Genomic DNA, 19,609 nt, shown 5'->3' with positions numbered 1-19,609 from the left:
GAGAGGGTCAGAGTGCAGACAGGTAGGTTGTTCTTGTGTGTATGTGTGTATGTCCTCAAACACAGGTGAGTATTCCTGAGTGTGTCTCCACAATCTACACACCCACCTACTCACTGAAATGTGTCATTTTCCCCACACGTAACCTCAGCTGGCCTTCTGTCAGATTCGCATATGAATGTACGAGAACACACCCCATATGTCACTTTGATAAGGAACCAGTTTTGTGCATGCACACAAAAATGTAATAATTAAATTAATTAATACTCTAATTAAAACCAAATAGGAAACAACATTTGAATTCATAGGTGAATCAGTCACATTCTAGTGTTAAATAAAGAGAACTCTCAATTTGTACCTACAGGTGCATGGAGAAGGGGTGGAAAATATGCCAAACAAAAGACTCCTTACACACTGTCCTCTTCAGTTGCAGAAGTGAAACTTTATAAAAAATATCTCTGAATATCTCTGCAGCTCATGAGGACAGTGTGCTGGGGTAATTTGTTCAACATTGTTTTCTATCAATCTTAGTTAAAGTGTTTGTGAACTTCTTATGAAACCCACTGTACTATGAATAATTGGCTTAGAGAATTGGTATGGTGTTGCATGATCGCTCGCAAAAGGGTATGAACACACACCAATGGCCTGTTTGAGAAGGAGGAAACTCAAGTGCCCACTTTTGAATCTTCTGCATTTATGTTGGTGCAATGGTTGAAATCAGAATATTTTGTAGCAGAGGAGGATTCTCTTTCCTCTCCTTTCTCACTAAATCTTGCTAGTTTTGCCCCTCACCTGTTAAGTTAACTACATCTCTCCTCTCCTCTCCTTTCCTCTCTTGTCCTCCCCAGGCCTATTGTACAGTTGCCCCCGCAGATCTCCTTTCAGCTAGCTGCCCTACTCAGGTGAGGGATACAGTATATTGAAGGAGATTTTGCTTGTATTTGATTCCGCTTCTTTTCATAGTGGCTGAAAGCCTGGCCTCCATCCTGCCCCCCCTCTCCCTCCCTGTCCTGTCCAGTTCCCAGGGGACCCCCACTCTCTCCCTGGCTGGCCTGGGTGGAGCGGCCTCAGAATGGGGCAAGTAGGGATCAGACAAGGGTATCGCTTACAGCCTCCCTCCCGCACTCACACAGAAAACAGAGCACAGACAGCGACAGCGCACCCCCCAACCTTGCCTGTCTCCCTCTCACAGGTGCACATAGACACACAGAGTGCCGTCGGTGCACGCTCACACGTACTTGCACATGCACATCTTTTCCTCCATCTTACCAATTAGAGATACATGTACTATCGCACTCCCCCCCCCCCCCCCCCCCCCCCCCCCCCCCCCCCCCCCCAACCCCCCCACCCTTCTTTTCAATCTGTCCCTTTGAACAAGTGATCCAGGAAAGAGGCAGTGCACAATGAGATTGTGGAAAGCCATTTCTGAGCACTGAAAAGCAAGTAATTGAGATTTGGCGACTGAGAGCGGCACAGGAGTTTAGATGGAAAATGGCACAAGTGCATTTGCATGGACAACGACTTGATGCATACACATTGATCAGATAACATCCTGGTCAAAAGTTAGACAATGCCAAAGTCTAACTTTCTGGCTTCAAGTTCAACTGGTTCACTGATTTAATCCCAAAAGTTTCAGGAATTTCCCTTAGAAAGTTAGGCCTGGACTGTTTTTACAATATTTTTTAATGAACTGCAATTGAAAAGGCAAGACAGGATATACAGTATTGTAATGTAATATTTTGATATGTCCATATTCGGGGATCACCTGTGACTTGAACTTTTTCAACAAAAAATGTTTTTGACATTAACTGCCTTAACAATCTGTTTAACAGGTGTTTATAATATTTGCTGGATTATCTTCTTAAACTCTAGCTGTTACTACCCACTGTCAAAACTATAAACAGCTACTGAAATGATGATAACAAATCATTGCTGTGTATTTAGGGTTAACCAATTATGTTTGGACAGTTATTGCCTGTTTATCAGTGCCCTGAGTAACCAGAGTCTTGAGGAAAAGCCCACCCAACTGCAAACATCACCCACCATAGGAGAGGTCATATCATGTATTTCTCCATGGTCTCCTTACGCTCAACAATAGCTGCAAGGCACTTTCAGGAACAACAAGCCCCCTGCTAGATTAAGACAACAGCACACTACTTCCCGCAGTGAAGGAATTGGATTAACACCGAGCTTTGTCAATAGACAGGAAATGTAACAGTGGGTCTATGAACCTCAACCCTCCCAAAAATAACTTAGATACCTTCACTCAGGGTTTCATTCATCAAGAGCTGCTTAAAAATTGTATTGTATAAAGTATCATCACAATATCTCTTAATCATTAAAACACAATTAATTGTTTGGTTTTTAAATGGAAATGCCAGCCCTAAAGTTTATATTGGGTGAGAAAGACTTATTTTATGGTCTTAACTTTATCCATTTCAGTATGCTGTATTTGTTGTCTGTTGGTTGGTTATGCCTGTGGGGCATCTTTAAGCGTAAAGGACCCTCACTGAGATACAAGATCCCAGCAGGATAACACAGCTAATATAGCCAGACATTTCCTACTGCTGTAACGGATTAGCAAGCCTCTCTGCAGGGAAACACAAACACATAGACAATAGTCGTTTGACTATGAGATCAGGCTCATATTCCACCTGTGGCATTCACTATTCCTTTTAATTAGTTATTTTCTCTTTCTCTGTTAATTGAATTGTATTTCCCTATTGCATAAATACTTATTTCAGTGTCATTAAAAGTGATTAATTAGAATTTTTATTTTTTATTTTGTGGATTTTTGAACTAAATTTCTTTCCGACCATCAAATTACAGGCTGTGAACCATAAAGTGGTGACATCGAATAAATCACCCTGTGGTTAAAGTCAAATGTGCCACTGAAATGCTAATCCATTTTCATTGTAAACGCGAGAAATATCCAAGCTCATGGATTCTTGTTTGTTTGTAGCTTATTTGACTGTCCTTATCTTCCTCTTCCTCCTCCCAGATTGGTGCTGCACTCTGACTGTTTTCACACCATTAAGGCCAATCCACATCCTCTTCTATGGAGGGAGGGCAGGCTCCCCTGGAGATCAGTGACGCCTCACTGACCACATCAATCAATCATTCTCCCTCTGACTACCTCTCTCCCGCTCCCTTTTGTGTCTCTCTGTATGTCTCTGTCTCCATATCTCTCTGTCTCGCCTTCACAACTTTAATATCTGTCTCATTCCTCTTTCCCACACATGACATGGGAACTACTTATCATAAAAACACAGATAAATGTAGAGCAATACTTTCACAGGAGTCTGTCTTGGAAGCTTATGGCACAGGAATTTTAACTATTAACAAGTAGCTGTTCTTTAAAAAAAAAAAAACATTAATCGATAATTCACATTTTGTTTTAAAATGATTGACCTGTAGACATTGCTGTCTTCGTCTCTGTTCATTTGCTAATTATCTGATATGTCCTGTATTTTGTACAGGTGAATCTTTCACGCCACAGCAAGTTGTTTGACTTGCAAATGTCTGCCTCAGGCAGTCATTCATCTTGCAGTCTTCCAGAAAACTCTATACTTATCCTAGTAATGGGGTCAACTACGCAAAATGTGAGAGAAGTGAGGCAACAATAGAGATCGGTTGAACTTGTGCGCCTTGTATAGCAAAGGGTTTTTGTCCATACATTGCCCTCATGGGAGGTAATGTACTGTGACACAAAATACAGGCCACATATGTGTGTCCCTTATACTGTGATCATTATATGGACCTTTTCAGTCCTTTTGTGAAAGGCTTGGTTCAGTCAAAGTTCACTATGGACCCTCAAGCTAAGATTGTAGTTGAGGTTACCATTGGGAGGGGGAATAACACACGTTCTGTATATGTCCACTTCTCTTTCTGTCTGCCTATATCTGTGTATGATAAGTCTTGTGATAACCTATATTTTCAGTCAAAAACTCCAGTAAAATACAAAACCAACAGTGAATTTGTCCTATTAAAGTATTGTCTGTGAAGCCAAATCACAATTTGTCTGCCACAGAGCTCCGTTATTGTGAAAAATTGTAACCCACTGCCGTAAATGACTGCCCTCGCTCCACAATCTAATCGGCATAAAACAGTCCCCCGAAAACGTATATACTGTATTTGTGACCCCTAAAATGTAAGTGGGATTAAATCAACCCGGGGCTTAAATGTTTGGAAGTTTTGAAAGTATTATAAAAGTGGACCAACACGTTATGGTTTTGTTCCTCTTGCCTGATCTCTCGACAATAAGAACAGTGTCGATTATAACTCCAGCCTTACCCTTTAAATGTGCCTCTGTTCAAGTTGGCACATTCATAGATATGCCAATCTGGTTGTCTATAAGTCTGCTTTCCCAGTTTTACTTTTCTGCCTTTTAGCAAATGTTGCTTCTGGAGTCTTAACCTCCAGCATCCCTACAACCTGTCACACTGTCTCTCACCTGTCTGTGTGCACACCATCTTGTCTGCTACCCAGTGTGCCTTTCTCAATCTATATGTCTGCCAGCAGGGGAAAGGTCAGTACCCAATGGGCCGGGTGAAAACAATGCCCTCAGTACCCAGGACAGGGACAGCTAGTGTCCCATTGCGGACATGCTGCATGTGATGTGTGGCAACCCCCCCTTTTCATCTCTCCCTCTTCCTCATCTCTGCTCTTGCTGTTTCTTTCTTCTCTTTTATGCCGCCCCTTTCTGCTCTTCGCCTCCTTTTTTGTTCTACTTTTGGCCACTTCTCGCTTTTTTTCCTCTACCTTGTTGTCTGTCCTTTCCTGCCTTCCTTTCCTCCCCTCCTATCCCCATCAGGAGGAACCTAATAGGAAATCAAAGTTTCTGGTGGAAGAATGGAGTGGGGCTTAGCATTACCATCCCCTGGGTCCTCCCTGCTGAAAGAGAAGTGCAGAAAAGACTCCACACTGGCACTGTGGAGCGGAAGGTTAATGCAGCAGATAGTCTTTCCCTTACTCCCCTTCCATTTGTCTTTATCCATTATTTTCTCTCTCAGACACACATACTCTCCCTATCTTTTAATTCATACTGCCTCCACACACATATGCACACACACTCACAAGGCACATGCACTTTTCCACTCAATGAGCAAATGAAATAGCAGGTGAACTCAGCTGCCCCCTGCTGAATGGTGTTTAGCCGGGTCGGATTTGCAGCCTGCTGCTGCACCATGCGTCCTTTGGGATGCGGTGTGTATGGTTGTGGAATGGACTGTGTGTGTGTGTGTGTGTGTGTGTGTGTGTGTGTGTGTGTGTGTGTGTGTGTGTGTGTGTGTGTGTGTGTGTGTGTGTGTGTGTGTGTGTGTGTGTGTGTGTGTGTGTGTGTGTGTGTGTGTGTGTGCCACCCCCAGTCCGGCACGGCACGCACCCCTGCCCTTCAAAGCACTGCCTATGTGTAGCAATTGACTCCATGGCCCCTGTGAGCTCAGGTACGGCTGCCTTGTCAAGCATGACAAGAAGCATTTACAAAGCCTGTCCCTGAGCATTACATACAACATTATGTTTCCCATATTGAGAAACATCATTATGGGAATGATGTTTGGGAATCACAGTGATATTTCATATTGAATATAAATCATTGTAATTGTGGCAACACAAATTAGTTGGATAGATAGTGTTTCAAAGCCTTTTATGCTTAAACGTTGTCTTGGAAAAAAATTATCTTTGTATTAAGGTAAGATTACAGTTAGAAGAAAAAGAACAGAATCCATACTACAAATATATTAAGATTAAACATATTGTTATATCCATTTGTGGAAGCAACATAAACACATTTTTAATTCAATGATTCATTTTCAGCATTTATAAATGAGAAGATGACTTGCTTTCTAACAAGACTTTTATACATTTGAAAACTTTACTGAATACATTTAGTTGTTAGAAGGACATGGTCCTCCTGCAGTGCCCCTAACCATCAAGGGGTGTCTTGGTGGTCTTTTTGTATGTTCTCTCTCTTTTTTCGTGCCCAAGCTTAAAAGAGTAACCCTTAAGTAAAGTTGACATTTCTAAAGCTTGTAGGTAGAAGGTGTTTAGAATGATTTAGCAGACACTTATGTTATGAATGTAGGGCGCCACACAGATAAATAGACTGTCGGAAAGCATCACGTAAAAGTACGGGCTTAACATTAGTCTTGTATTAGCTTAAGCATCAGCCTATACTGTAGGCTGAACAGTGATGGGCCTGCTGTGTCAAGCTGCTTAAACACTCCGAGGTGGAAAAGATTAAACAGCGTGAATGCCTTGGGGCACGAGGGAGCGCTGGAGGAGAGGGCAGGCAGGGTAGAGAGCTGTATGGAACAGGGTGGGGCAAAGGAGGCAGAGCAGGAGGGGGTGGCAAAAGATAAAAAAACACATGATTTACAAAGGAGTCAGGACAGAAAACCATGAAAAATGAGTAAGACTGAGAAAGAGATGATGCTGTTACTGAATGCAGATTAATATCAAATAAATTCCAACCACCCAAATTTCCTACTTTCTGGTCCCTTCATAGCTCCCCTCTGCTGCCTCTTCATCCGCCCTCTGTACTCCCCCACAGAAGAGTTCAGATTCTTGGAAGGTGTTGGGTGTCTACAGTGTCACAACTAAACAAAACCATTTGAAAACAAAGTGGGCCGGTGAATGTGCCGGCGCAATCCGACCCCTTTCCCTTTGTGGCCGTAGAGAAAAACGGCCTCTCAGAATCAAGGGGATTGAGGGCAGGCAGGGGGAGGCACACCATTTCAATCCACAGGTTACCCCCCTATCCACCCACCCAGACCCACTTTTACGGCCTCCTCTCCACCCCACACACACCCACACTTTTAAGTGCACCCTTCAAAGGTGAACCTGCTATCTGAAACAGAGCTGTCCATGTCATAGTACCTCCAAGAACAAGATACTCCCTGTTTTTCTGTTTAAGCCACTTTCTTTTGCTCTTTCCCTTATCACAATTGAAACATTGTAATTGTCTTGCAATGATCTGAGTGCAATTGGCAAAAGTCAAATATTTGCCAATCGGAGTTGTTTGGACCTTTTTAGAAGTGGTTATTACAGAACGTAACGAGAACTAATCAAATATCAAAATTGATAGTTTGACATGAAAATAGGGTTAAAATGAATACGTATGAGTAAGTGACAACATGTGACATTTGTATGACAGGGTGATGAGGAGGTTTTGAGTCATTCTATTGCGGTCTATGTAATATGAGAATTTTGTGGATTAACACACAATAGCCAACAATAGAAGTGATTACTCAGTCCTATGCCTAAACAATGCATGTCTTGTGTAATAAGATGAATGTCTGTGACATCTGTTATGTTAGGTAAGAATCAAAAGAAAAAAAGCGTTGTGTGATGCATGCATAACTAGAAGTGCTGTCAACTAATAAACATGAAATTAGAAAAGATAAACTACAACCGTTCTTGGTATATCGATCACAGATTCAGCCTGTATGAATTTAACGTCTTTTTGTTTCTCTCTCACTCTATGTTGACATGCATTATTAAGTGCTTTTATACATTTTTAGCTGTGAGAAACACAAAGAACACAGGTCATCTGGCTTGTCTACGTCTGTGTATGTGTGTTGGTGTGATGAACTGTCTGTCAATCAAGTCAAACTTAATTATTTCATCGCCCCGCTGGGTGTGAGTGTGTGTCAGGAACTCTGACCTGGAGACCTGGGGTTAGATCACACACATACACACGCACATGCACACGCACACACACACACATACACACACACACACACACACACACACACACACACACACACACACACACACACACACACACACATATACATATATATCCACCACCCTTGTTTTTCCAAGGATGGCCCATTGGCCACTTGCCACTTTGCCGACCAGGTAAGTCAATTATATTTGTGTTTGTACGTATTTGTGCACACACACTTTGCAGACTAGAGATTGATCTTTGAGTTACCTATCTATGATTAAATGTAGAATTTTTTATTTGTTTGCACATGTTTTTTGAATCCATACACTGTGCAGTAAATGGAGGGAGTTAGCACTGACTATTAGATGGATTTTTTTTAGCAACCATTAACAATCAAATAGAGCTTACTCTGCATAATCTTTTTTTTTACATATCGTTGCGTATCTTTAAGTGAATATTAGTGATATAAAGAACTTCAACATTCAAAAATATGTTCTTCAGTTCTCCTGTGAGTGATTGTGTGTGTGTGTGTGCGTGTGTGTGTGTGTGTGGTGTGTGTGTGTGTGTGTGTGTGTGTGTGTGTGTGTGTGTGTGTGTGTGTGTGTGTGTGTGTGTGTGTGTGTGTGTGTGTGTGTGTGCGTGTGCGCGCGCGCATGTGAGAGATGAAATGAGTGGAGACGGACAGGGGCAGGACCCCTGGGAGATCAAGTAATCCTGCTTGCAGCACAATGGCCACCCCTGGCCTAGAGTCCTTTCTGTCAGACCAGTGGAGGCAGGGGACAGACAATAACACAATAACACGCTCCCATGTATTACTGGCTGGTTAAGTCAGCCTGTGTGTTTGTCTCTAGTCAGTTTGTCTGCATTTCAGACTTACAGGATTGATTGCTTTCAACTTGCAAGAACACAACATTGCATACGCAAATTGTTCACCATACAGTGAACAGACCAACAAGTCCTCCAACTCATACGACCAAATGGGCCGATTGTTCGGGCCCTTATTACGACCAAATATGTTGTTTGTTCAAGCGCTTAATACGTCCTATAATTACATTTGAAAGTTTTCACCCTCTAGTGCAGGGGTCTTCAACGTTTTTCAGGCCAGGGACCCCCAAACTGATGGAGAGCTGGAGCAGGGACCCCCCTACTATATGTATGGCATACAATTGTGTTTTATATTAAACAGGGCCTAGTGCCGTGTATAAACATAGCTACTCTGTTATTGTACATTCAATACTAAGCTATTCAAATAATACACAGGTTAATATATTTCAGAACTAGTTGTGCGTTGAGGGAGGCACTTACAAAACTAAAATTCCTCCTGCATTTCCTTATCATCGACAAAGCACACAAACGCCAGAAGCTGGGCGTCCTTAGACACATCTGTTGACTCGTCTAATTGTAATGCAAATGCATCTGCCAACCTCAGCTTCTCTATCAGTTGCACCCTCACATCAGATGCCATCTCGTCTATACGGTGAGCTATGGTTGTGTCCGACACTGGAATGGTTTTCAGTTTGTTAATGTCAATATAATTCCCATACATTGTTTTACACATATCGGTTGCTGAAGGCAATATTAAATCTTCTGCAAGTTTGTATAGCTGTTTCTTCTGGGCAATCCGAAGAGCAATTTGATAAGAGCGTTTCAAAGCTAGCTCACCAACTTTGGCTGATTTTCTGATCAATATCTGTTGATCTTGGAGGGATTTGAGGCTAGCTTGGAAGTATTCAACAGGTTTGTCTTTTAAGTGGCTGTGTGTTGTCTCCAAGTGACGCTGCAGCTTTGATGGCTTCATAGATTCATTTGAAAGAACAGTAGAGCAAATGGCACACATTGGAAATTCAATGCCATCTGTCTCCTTAAAGGTAAAACCAAACTTCAGATAATTATCTGCATATTTTCGGGTCTTCTCTCGTTTGCGCTTACCCTTATTAGCTGCTACATCAGTAGCAGGTTCCGCCTTGCCACTTGCATGTTCACTGGTGGTTTCTGAGGTGGATGGTATCTCTCTTGTGCTTGTGGATTTTTTTGGTCGAGTTACAAAACGATCCATTTTTATATATATATATAAAGGTATGGTCTTCTCAATAATATCGCAGCATGCGTCCTTATACGTTCTCGGCCAATCACGGGGAACCTGACAGAGCCAGCGTGTGTCATGCGGCCTCGTGATTGACACAGCAGCCATAGGGGCGGGTCCTCCCCTTTGTGTACAGGAGGCCTGGTGGGACAGGTCCGGGGTAGTCTCCTGCCGTGAGTGAACCGGCGCCTAGCTTGAGATAGCTTCTGTGTGTAGCTGAATGTGTGCATTGCTGACTGAAAGATAACGTCTTCTGCCTCCATTTCTCTGTTCGCTACAATATGTTGGATTGATGTTAATGTGCATTTAAAGACATTTCAATTTGTGGGGAAAAAACATTTGGAAAATCTTTTTTTTTTAAGAAATATAAAAAATTGTCTAATCAACCAAAGATTTCGCGACCCCCCTGCAGTACCTCCACGGACCCCCTGGGGGTCACGGACCCCCTGTTGAAGACCTCTGCTCTAGTGCTCCTGTTGAATGCTAACGTTACAGATGGTCGTTTATTCACAAATAACCCTCTCTGTAAAATCCTAAATTGTAGGATAGTTTGCCCATCAAAACGCTTTTTGATTAGATTTCTAGCGAGAAGTGTATATTGTACTTTTAGAATACGTGACGTGGATCATAAATATATTAGCAATTAAACAACATCTTCCATTTATTTTCACACAATACGTCTCCTTGCAGTATCAATACTAATTCGGCTGACTTTTCTATTTGATCCAATTGGTAGATAGGTTATATTTACACCATAACGGTGCACAGCTGATAGAAAGGGATTTTTTTGTAGTTTTTAAAGATATTATTTACTACCTTTCCAACTCCTCATGCAGTTGACTGTTACAGGTCTATACAGGTTCATGGTACAATGCATAAGCTTCAAATCGAGAGACTGAAACTGTATTTTCCTTTACCGTTCTGTTTTAATTTCACAATAAAGTTAATAGTAATATTATGTTTGATATTATTATGTTTTATTAACTACACCACTGGTTTTTTAACCCGCACCGCCTAGTGGTTAAAGCACGTTATTGCATTTTGTTGTTGAATACGTTTTATTTGATGAAAACATTTAAATATTAAGAGTAGCCTACATACAAAATTGGGGGAAAGTAGAAGGCATGATAGAAATACAGAATTGAAAATATCAAGAAGATACTGTAGTGATCTCTACAATAAAACAGTTTAGTGCAGGACGTCCATAGATATTAACAGGAGGATGTGCAAAACAGACAAACTAATAAGGCTTTATTTAAAGGTCACATGTCATGGCCATTTCCACTGATCATAATTCCATTGTTGAGGTCTACTAGAATATATTTATACTGTGCAATTTTCCAAACTCACATTGTTTCGCATACAGCATCTCTGTAAACTACGTGTATTCACTCTCTCCACTAAACGGCTCGTTGCAGCTCTTGCCCCCCCCCCCCTCCCAGTGTGCTCCGATTGGTCGGGACCAGTCGGGACGTTGTGAATCGCGCTAAGCTCCGTGGAGGTGTGATTTCCTTGTTTAGCGATACACAGCGAAACACAGCCAAACTCACCCTGAGGCCTGAGCACACACAAAGTCACAGCCGAAGTAAAAACAATAAGTGTGGCTTGATATTGAGTAAGAAAAAGGTTGATAAACGATGTGAGAATGGGTCTGCAGAGAGAATTTCGCCGCGATCCCAACTGTCTGTTATCAGCCAGGGAGGAGAGATCAGCAGAGCTGCATGCACTGAGTGTGTGAGGAAGTCCGTGGATTGGTCAATTTGGACCAATCAGCAGGGGCTTAACGTAACGGCTCCGCGGACGTAACGTATCGGCTCCACGGATTGGTCCATTTCGTTCCGGGTACGACATGACATCAGATGTCCCCGGAAGAATCAAATGGATGATGAAATTTCACCAACGAGGCGTGTTGGGGAGGTATTTTCTGTGTTAGAGTTTTACTCGCCACAGGGTGTACTTTGAGGGTTTTGACTCTGCACACCGTTTACATGCATAAAAACCTTCATAACACACAAGGGGACGGGTAATAACCGGAAAAGCATGACATATGACCTTTAAACATTAAAGAATACTTTAAGTTAACGTCTTCTTTTGAATAAGAAAAAAACGTTGGGGTTATCCACAGATAAATATGAAGTCTGACAAAGTACTTAACGTTAAATATATTGCATAGTTTATTTTGGCACTTGACAATCACCTTTCCTGAATTTGAGTCAGGTGTAACTAAAGTCTGATTTAAGGGTTGTTTATATTTCACATCATTAATCAGAATCTGCAAAGTAACTAAAATACATGTAGTGGAGTAAAAATACCAGGTTAACCTCTGAATTGTAGTGGAGTAGAACAAAGTAGTATGCTGCTGTAACGGGCTGGACCCGTCCAATTCCAGTTTTGGAAAGTCTGCCGTGGTTCCATTCCATTTCATAGAGCTGTTTGACGCTCAGCGTAACTTTGTCGCACTGCCACTCCAACATCCAATCACAGGGCTTGATGACTAATCACGGGGTTTGTAAAGCAAGGTGGATGTTGTAGTCCCAAATGATAGCTGGGGATTCTGGGTAGTGTAGTGTCTTCGGAAACTGTAGTGTCTAAACTCCCCCCCCCCCTCCGCGGCATTATGATGTCCGTATTTTCACTGAATTGTCGTCTTGAAAAGGGTACTCACAACAATTCCTCAACAACTTCATCTTCACCTGTTGCACTTGTCATTTCAACGTTAAAACAATAAAACGGCATGAATTGCTTCGTGGCATTCATCGAGATCCTCTGTCTCGAGCCAGTTAACTAGCGGGCCTTCTAGAATACCCTGGGATCGAGGGAAACTCTGAAAGAATACGCCCATTGGCTACAAATCAATATATGATTGGTTGATCAAACTGTCAGTCCAAACGTACGCTCTCATTCAGTGCAACGGCCAGGGCTTTCTGTCAAGGATGTAGAATACCTTGGTTGAAGGATATTCTACCCAGAGACCCAGAACAAGATCTGATTGGTTGCTTTCTTTTCTAACACAAAACCACTCAAATGCGTAGTGCATGGTCCGAGAAGGACAAACAAATCAACGTAACACTGTAATAGTACAGATCAACAACACAGATACGATTCTCATTTATTCATTTTATATACATTTTATTTATATAATTAAATCGTTTTTTTGTTTGTTTTATCTGAGTGTTCCAGGGTATTCTCTGAATACCTTGAAGGCCCTGACGGTTCACCACTGCTAAACTCAGAAAAAACTATTTGTTTCTCTGAATCGAAGGTTAAAAACACAAAAGTATTGTACACAATTTAAACCAATCAATATTGTGTAATTAAAGGATAAACTGATGTTTTTTAGTGGATGAGTAATGCAGATATCACTATGTAATTATTTGACAGTGAGGGGAATATATCCGGTTTTATTATGAAAACTTCGAGACCGGAAAAACTGTTTTCACCCACGCTAACTTTACATGGAAGCTGCATACACGTTATCCTGGCGAGACCTCAAATCATCTTCGTAATATCTATCAATAGATCCTACACATCAACTGGACGTGGATTCTAAGAGTACAATATACACTTCTCGCCAGAAATCGAATCAAAAAGCATTTTAATTGCCAAACAATTCCACAATTTAGGATTTTCCAGAGAGGGTTATTTGTGAATAAACGTCCCTCCGGAGCGTTTGCAATGAACGGGCCGGGAGCATGTTGTTTCTTACACGACCACTAGAGCACCTCTAGTGGTCGTGTAAGAAACAACATACACTTTAAAACGTGTCTCTGGGTCGTAATAAGGGCATGAACAATCGGCCTATATGGTCGTTTTTTGTAGGAGGACAGGCTGGAACAGACGCTCTGTGCCTGGTTAACACTTTTTACTGTCTTTCATATTAAAAAAGGAAATTATCGATTTTATGCTAAGATTTTCTATTGTAATATCCCTCACTGTGTTTGTTACCCCGGTTTCCTTCTCTAAGCTCAACGGTTGGTCATCTTTCCCAACAGAGCAGCAGGATCTTTGCCTTTTGAAAAACATTTATTGTACAATGACCTTACTGACCAACATTAATTATCTAACCTAAATCATCAGCACCAAGCTGGCCGGCTTGAACAAATCTTAGCAGTATGATCTAATACACAGTGCCTCTGTGAATAAACAATAACAGAAATCCCCTCTTTTAATCACATCTAAACCCAAAACTCTGCCCTTCATTTTCCCACAGGAGAGAAATAAAAGCTTGCACAATAAAAAGCACCTATATGTGTCTGGCTCCATAAACTCCTCCACATTTCACATTTGTAAACTTAATTGATGGAGAGTTCCAAGAGAATGAAAATTAAAACACTGTCACCTTGTTTTTGAAGATGAAAGATGCCGAGTAAAAGAGAAGTGAGCCAGGTTTTATTGGATTAGCAACCGACACAATCGCATCGGTGCAGATTTGCCTCTGTGCTCTAAATGTGATTGTGGGCAATAACATGTCGATTAAGGGCTGTTGCTGGACTATTGGAGGCTTTGTGTGAGTCTGCAGAGGAGGTGATTGGATTAGTGAGGGCCGGAGTGGGAAGCCTGAGGATGAGGGAGTGAATACCGATGAGAATGTCCAGAAGTATCCCCTCGGAGAAGTAACTTTTTTACACATATTGGTTTTGCTTCAAAATCATCAGAAAGAATGAGGAGGATGTAGTTATTTTATTGTTGTTGTTTTGTAACAAATGACTGTTTACATCTGTGTTTAAAGACAACCTTATTTTGCCTATGCTGCACTAATCGAGTTTGGTTATACGTTTTTCCTCTTGTCTGCTAGCAACAAGCACCATTCTGCAGAGAGGAAAAGAGGCCCATAACTGTTCAGAGAGAAATATAGTTCCAGTCCTGCAGAAAGTTCCCATCTTCAACCCCTTTGTAAGTCATACCACTTTTACAAATAAATATTGTGTTCCATTTGCAGTTATAATCTCCCATTGGAGCCATTTCATGTAGATTTGACTTTCCCAGATCTTGTCTGTCTGTTTCACTTTTATAAATGGAAAAAGACGTTAGGATAGAAACAAACTGAGTTTAACAAGTAACTTCAGTGAACCTTCACTTATTCAACGGAGCAGTCCTAAGAATGGCTTTTTCCAACAACAGCCCCACAACATCAAGGTTTTGGTTAATGATATGCTAACACTTGACCTGGAAGCAATTCCCACAATATGTGAATAAGCTAGCCTGGCATGCTAAATGTAATCATTTATAGCAAACAAACACACTTTTAAGTCTGTTTGTTTGTTTTTGGTTTGAAAAGAGGAAAAAACATGGCCTTATCTGTTGACACCAATATTTCTTGTTGGCAGTGTTTAAAACATTACCTTTTTCTCTGCTATAGGCCTACCTCATTTCACCTCATGTTACTTATTTCCTGTCTCCACCTCCTGATCTCCTTTCTCCATCTGTCTTCCCCCAGACGACCATGAAGACCTCTCTGATTTCCACCTGACAAATTGTCTTATCGGTCAGCGAGCCGGTTGGGGCGAATGAAAACATGACCTTCTCAGACGGGGTCCATAACAGAGAACTCTGGGTGCACTGATCAGGACTGATAAAAGCTCAAGGAAGAGGATACTGCTCTCTCACACAGAGACTTATCTCCAGGTACACTGATCAGCAATGATAAAGCCATGGGAGGATAAGGGAGAGCAGTGGAGTGGCAAACAAGCACCATTAGGGTTATTCTATTCATACCTATGCAGTTAAGTGGCTAACTAGACCCATTAGTACTACTCAGACTTTTAGAGTGATGGTTGGCAGACTGACTGACTGACTAACTTACTGATTGACAGGAGTGGACCAGGGCTGAAAGGAAAGGTCGGGGAGAAAACAAGGAAAGACTTGTAATCGAGCGAGATAAAATAACATTTACAGATGTACAAAAATAACTAGGTTACAACTGGTTTCGTTTTATTAGGAATAATACAATAGGAACAATTATGCTATTAGAATTTAGGATTTAGGTGTTGGATAGAAAAGAGAGGCAGGTGTAGGTTGCAGTGGGACGAAAGCTAAGGAGAGGGAGAGGAGTTCATGCGGATACAGTGCAAAGAGTTGGCTAACCTTTCAGATCTGTCCCATTGTGCCATGTTAAAAGCATCAGCGTCCATTGTGAGAGCACGGGGGCAAAGTTTCCCTGCAAGCGGAGGAATATTGGACGGTAGAAACAGGAGAGAGAACAGGAAAAGCAAACGACAGAAAGTTTTAAAAAGTATCAATCGAGTGGAAACAAAAAGAATGATGGAGAGAAAGCGAGGGGGGTAAAAGTAAAACAAGTTGGGGTGTGTGCACAAGATAAACAGCCCCTCCTTTTTACCTCATGCTTGGCTGCTCCAGGACGGGGGGCGAAGTACAGAGAGAGAGAGAGAGAGAGAGAGAGAGAGAGAGAGAGAGAGAGAGAGAGAGAGAGAGAGAGAGAGAGAGAGAGAGAGAGAGAGAGAGAGAGAGAGAGAGAGAGAGGTTAGGGGAAGAATAGAGGGTCACACTAGACAGTGGGGGCTTTGTGGGCACTTATCAGAGACTGATGGCAGAGCAGTGGACCCAGTGTGGAGAGACAGTGAATTGAATAGAAAGGAACATAGGTGTGTTTGTGTGTGTGTGTGTGTGTGTGTGTGTGTGTGTGTGTGTGTGTGTGTGTGTGTGTGTGTGTGTGTGTGTGTGCATGCGTGTGCAAGTGCATGCGTGCGTGTGTGTATTAGCATGATTGCGTGCATATGTGTTATCATGCCTGTACGGTTGACTGTGGAAGAGATCAAGGAAAGGAAGAATAGAATGATGATGCAAAGAGAAATGAGACAAGAAATTATGGAGATGAAGAACGGCAAGCACAACAAGCATCAGCAAAGTTAACCTGTAGGTCACTTAACCAACTTTAATGCACCTTCACCAGAGACTGAGGAGAAGAGAAAAAGATGGATGGAGGGAGCACGGGCACACCAACAAAGAGTGAGAAGGTCAAGAAGAGGTATATGATATGGAGGGAGAGTCGAGGAGGTAAAGGGCCATAGAAGATTGTGTTACATAGCAGAATGTCATGCCCACCAAGGTGGATTTTCAAAGAGAGTGACTCTTGATCTGAAAAGAAAAGTTCATTTTTATAACTGTCAAGATTCCTGTTTACTTTTCTTGTTGCTCCCTTTCTAACTCCATCGCTCTCCTTCACGTTCCCACATACACACACAGACACACAAACACACTCAGTCAGCGGCAGCTCCCAGCTCCCTGCGGTGCGCCCGCTGAGAGGGGTCATGTCAGACATCAACTCCCGTCGCGTCAGCTCTTTTTCTCCCACAATTCAACACAGCTGAGGCTGTCACTACACTAACCTCCCTTCCCCCCCAAAAAGGCCCAGACACTGGCCCCTAACATTCATGAATACACACACATTTATGATGTACACACATGCGTCGAAATACGCACACACGCAGACACACACACGTGCACACACACACACATTCATTCACACTCCTTATCAAACACACATATTTGGATCCCAGAGGAGACAGACCCCCAACTGGTGTACACCAGCAGGGTTGCTGATCCTGTGCTGACATTCCCATCTCAGGCGTCTCAACCTCGCTGTCAGCTCACAGAATAGAGACACCAGCACACAAACACAAAAACACACACACTCACAGTTGTCTCAGCTAGTCTGCCAGCTAAAAGAAAAGCTTAACGAGTTTTTAATTCTCTCCCAGTCTAGCCCCTCACCTCTCCTCTCCTCCCTTCCCTTATTTTCCTCTCTGCTTTTCAGATACGGTAAATTATAGTCGATCAAAATTATGCTAAATCTCATAGATGCCTACCTTAACTTAGTAAAGAACGCAAAAGCAATATATGTGTAAATATGTGTCATTTATCAAAAATGTTAATTTTAAATGTCCATATTTTGAGCATGATCACACCAAGAAATCCAGATAGGACTGCTTGGCAATGTTAATGAAATGTATTTGAATCTTAAGTTATTGACAAAAGGGTAATAAATAATAAAGCTCACAAAATGATATGTCTAAACAACAGAGACATAACTAGCATCATTGGATTCAAAGAATGGTAGACAGGAGGACAATGCAAAGGCATGCAGCACAACAAAGCTCTGTCGGAACAACGTTCTGTGAGGCAGCCTGGGGATCAGTCATTGTGCCGCTGTCTTCCTGCACGTCTCCTTCTGTTTAATTAAAACACTGTGATAATGTGACACACCCAACAAAGTGGAAGCAGCCACTGATCTCTGCTGCCATAGAAAAGAGTGTATAACAAAGGGAAAACTTGCAAATTCAAACCTTTTTTTCTTACAAACAAATAATAACGATCATCAAATAATAACGATCATTAAAGCAATATACGTACATTTGCTTTACAATAGAAGTGAAAATAAAAGTGAAAATGATGTGTCACTTTAGGATGTTATCAGGATTTAACAAACCAATGAGCAGTGTACAACATATGCATGACAAAACTACATGATATCAAATGTATTCAAATTCTTTGATTAAGGAGTTGAACAGAACAATAAGGAGGAATGCCGCCCTCACAAAGCTCAGTGTGACGGATGTTCTGCAGCCAGCAGGATCAGTCAGTGTCTCTGTGATTGGTGGCTTGTCTCAGCAACATCACCTCCAGCAACATGGGAATTCTCCCCTGCTGCTGTTTTTCTTCTCCTGCAGAGAAAGAGAAGTTACATGAGTGATGACTAAACAAAATCAGTGCCAAATAAGTCAATTGAGTTTAATAAGTTATCAGACTGCAGATATGGAGGAGGATTTGAGAGTGTTTTAATGAGTTCAACATGTAGTGTGCAAATGTTGGGGCTATCCAAAGGAATTGTTGCTGCCCATATAAACTACTGTATATGTGTGGTACATTGCATGCCCCAAACTCTGTGGAACAAACTAAAGTCACTTAGCTCTGCGTTCCAAAGTTATACTGGTTGATCTTTACATTACATTACATGTCATCTGTTAGATGCTTTTATCCAAAGCGACTTACATACATTCCGTACTGTGGACAATCCCCACAGGAGCAATTTGGGGTGAAGTGTCTTGCCCAGGGACACAACGACATGCTGACTGCAGTGGGACTCGAACTTGCTATCCCCTGATTCGATGTCGGGCACACTACCCACCCACTGAGCCACAGCCTTCCTCAAACAGTAGTATGGACAGTTTTATCCATTTACGTGTACTTTAGTACTTTATTTAGTGTACAGCAAAGTAATTTATGTGTAAACATTAAACAAAGTTAAGTTAAGGACAAGTTAATTAACCCAAGCTGATGTTCACATTAATGTGTTGAGCTATGCTTTAGGCCCTAAACACAACAGAATATAACTCAAGCGTTGAGTTATGTTCTGTTGTGTTTGGCATCATTTAAGTGGTAAGGTACCACAGGTGGTTCAAGTGATACTTCAGCCAACAGTTCTTATTATCTCTGAACTTTTTCATTTTAAATTACATTGCACTGGTGACAAGTTTTCTCTGTAGAACAAAGTGTTGAAACATTTATTAACACTTCTCACACAGATCCTGAAGCACTGCTCACCTGTATGCTACGTATGTTCCAAATACTTACACATACAGTATATAATAATGTGCTATTTTATTAATATCTGTCCAATTATTTTTGGTCTCTGTGCAGGTTCAGTAAAATACCAGTATGAAAGGCACTGTGAGACATGCAGAGTTTCCTAAACAGGCCAGACAATCTCCAGCAGCGTTACTGTAACAATGCAGGTATGATTACTTGCTTCTAAATGTTGTATTCCACTATGATGTACATACACAAATGTATATGTATCTATCTATCTATCTATCTATCTATCTATCTATCTATCTATCTAT

Source organism: Gymnodraco acuticeps, unplaced genomic scaffold, assembly GCF_902827175.1.
Source record: "Gymnodraco acuticeps unplaced genomic scaffold, fGymAcu1.1, whole genome shotgun sequence".
NCBI classification, from domain to species: domain Eukaryota; kingdom Metazoa; phylum Chordata; class Actinopteri; order Perciformes; family Bathydraconidae; genus Gymnodraco; species Gymnodraco acuticeps.
The sequence above is the reverse complement of the archived record's forward strand: the minus strand, read 5'-3'. Positions refer to the sequence as shown.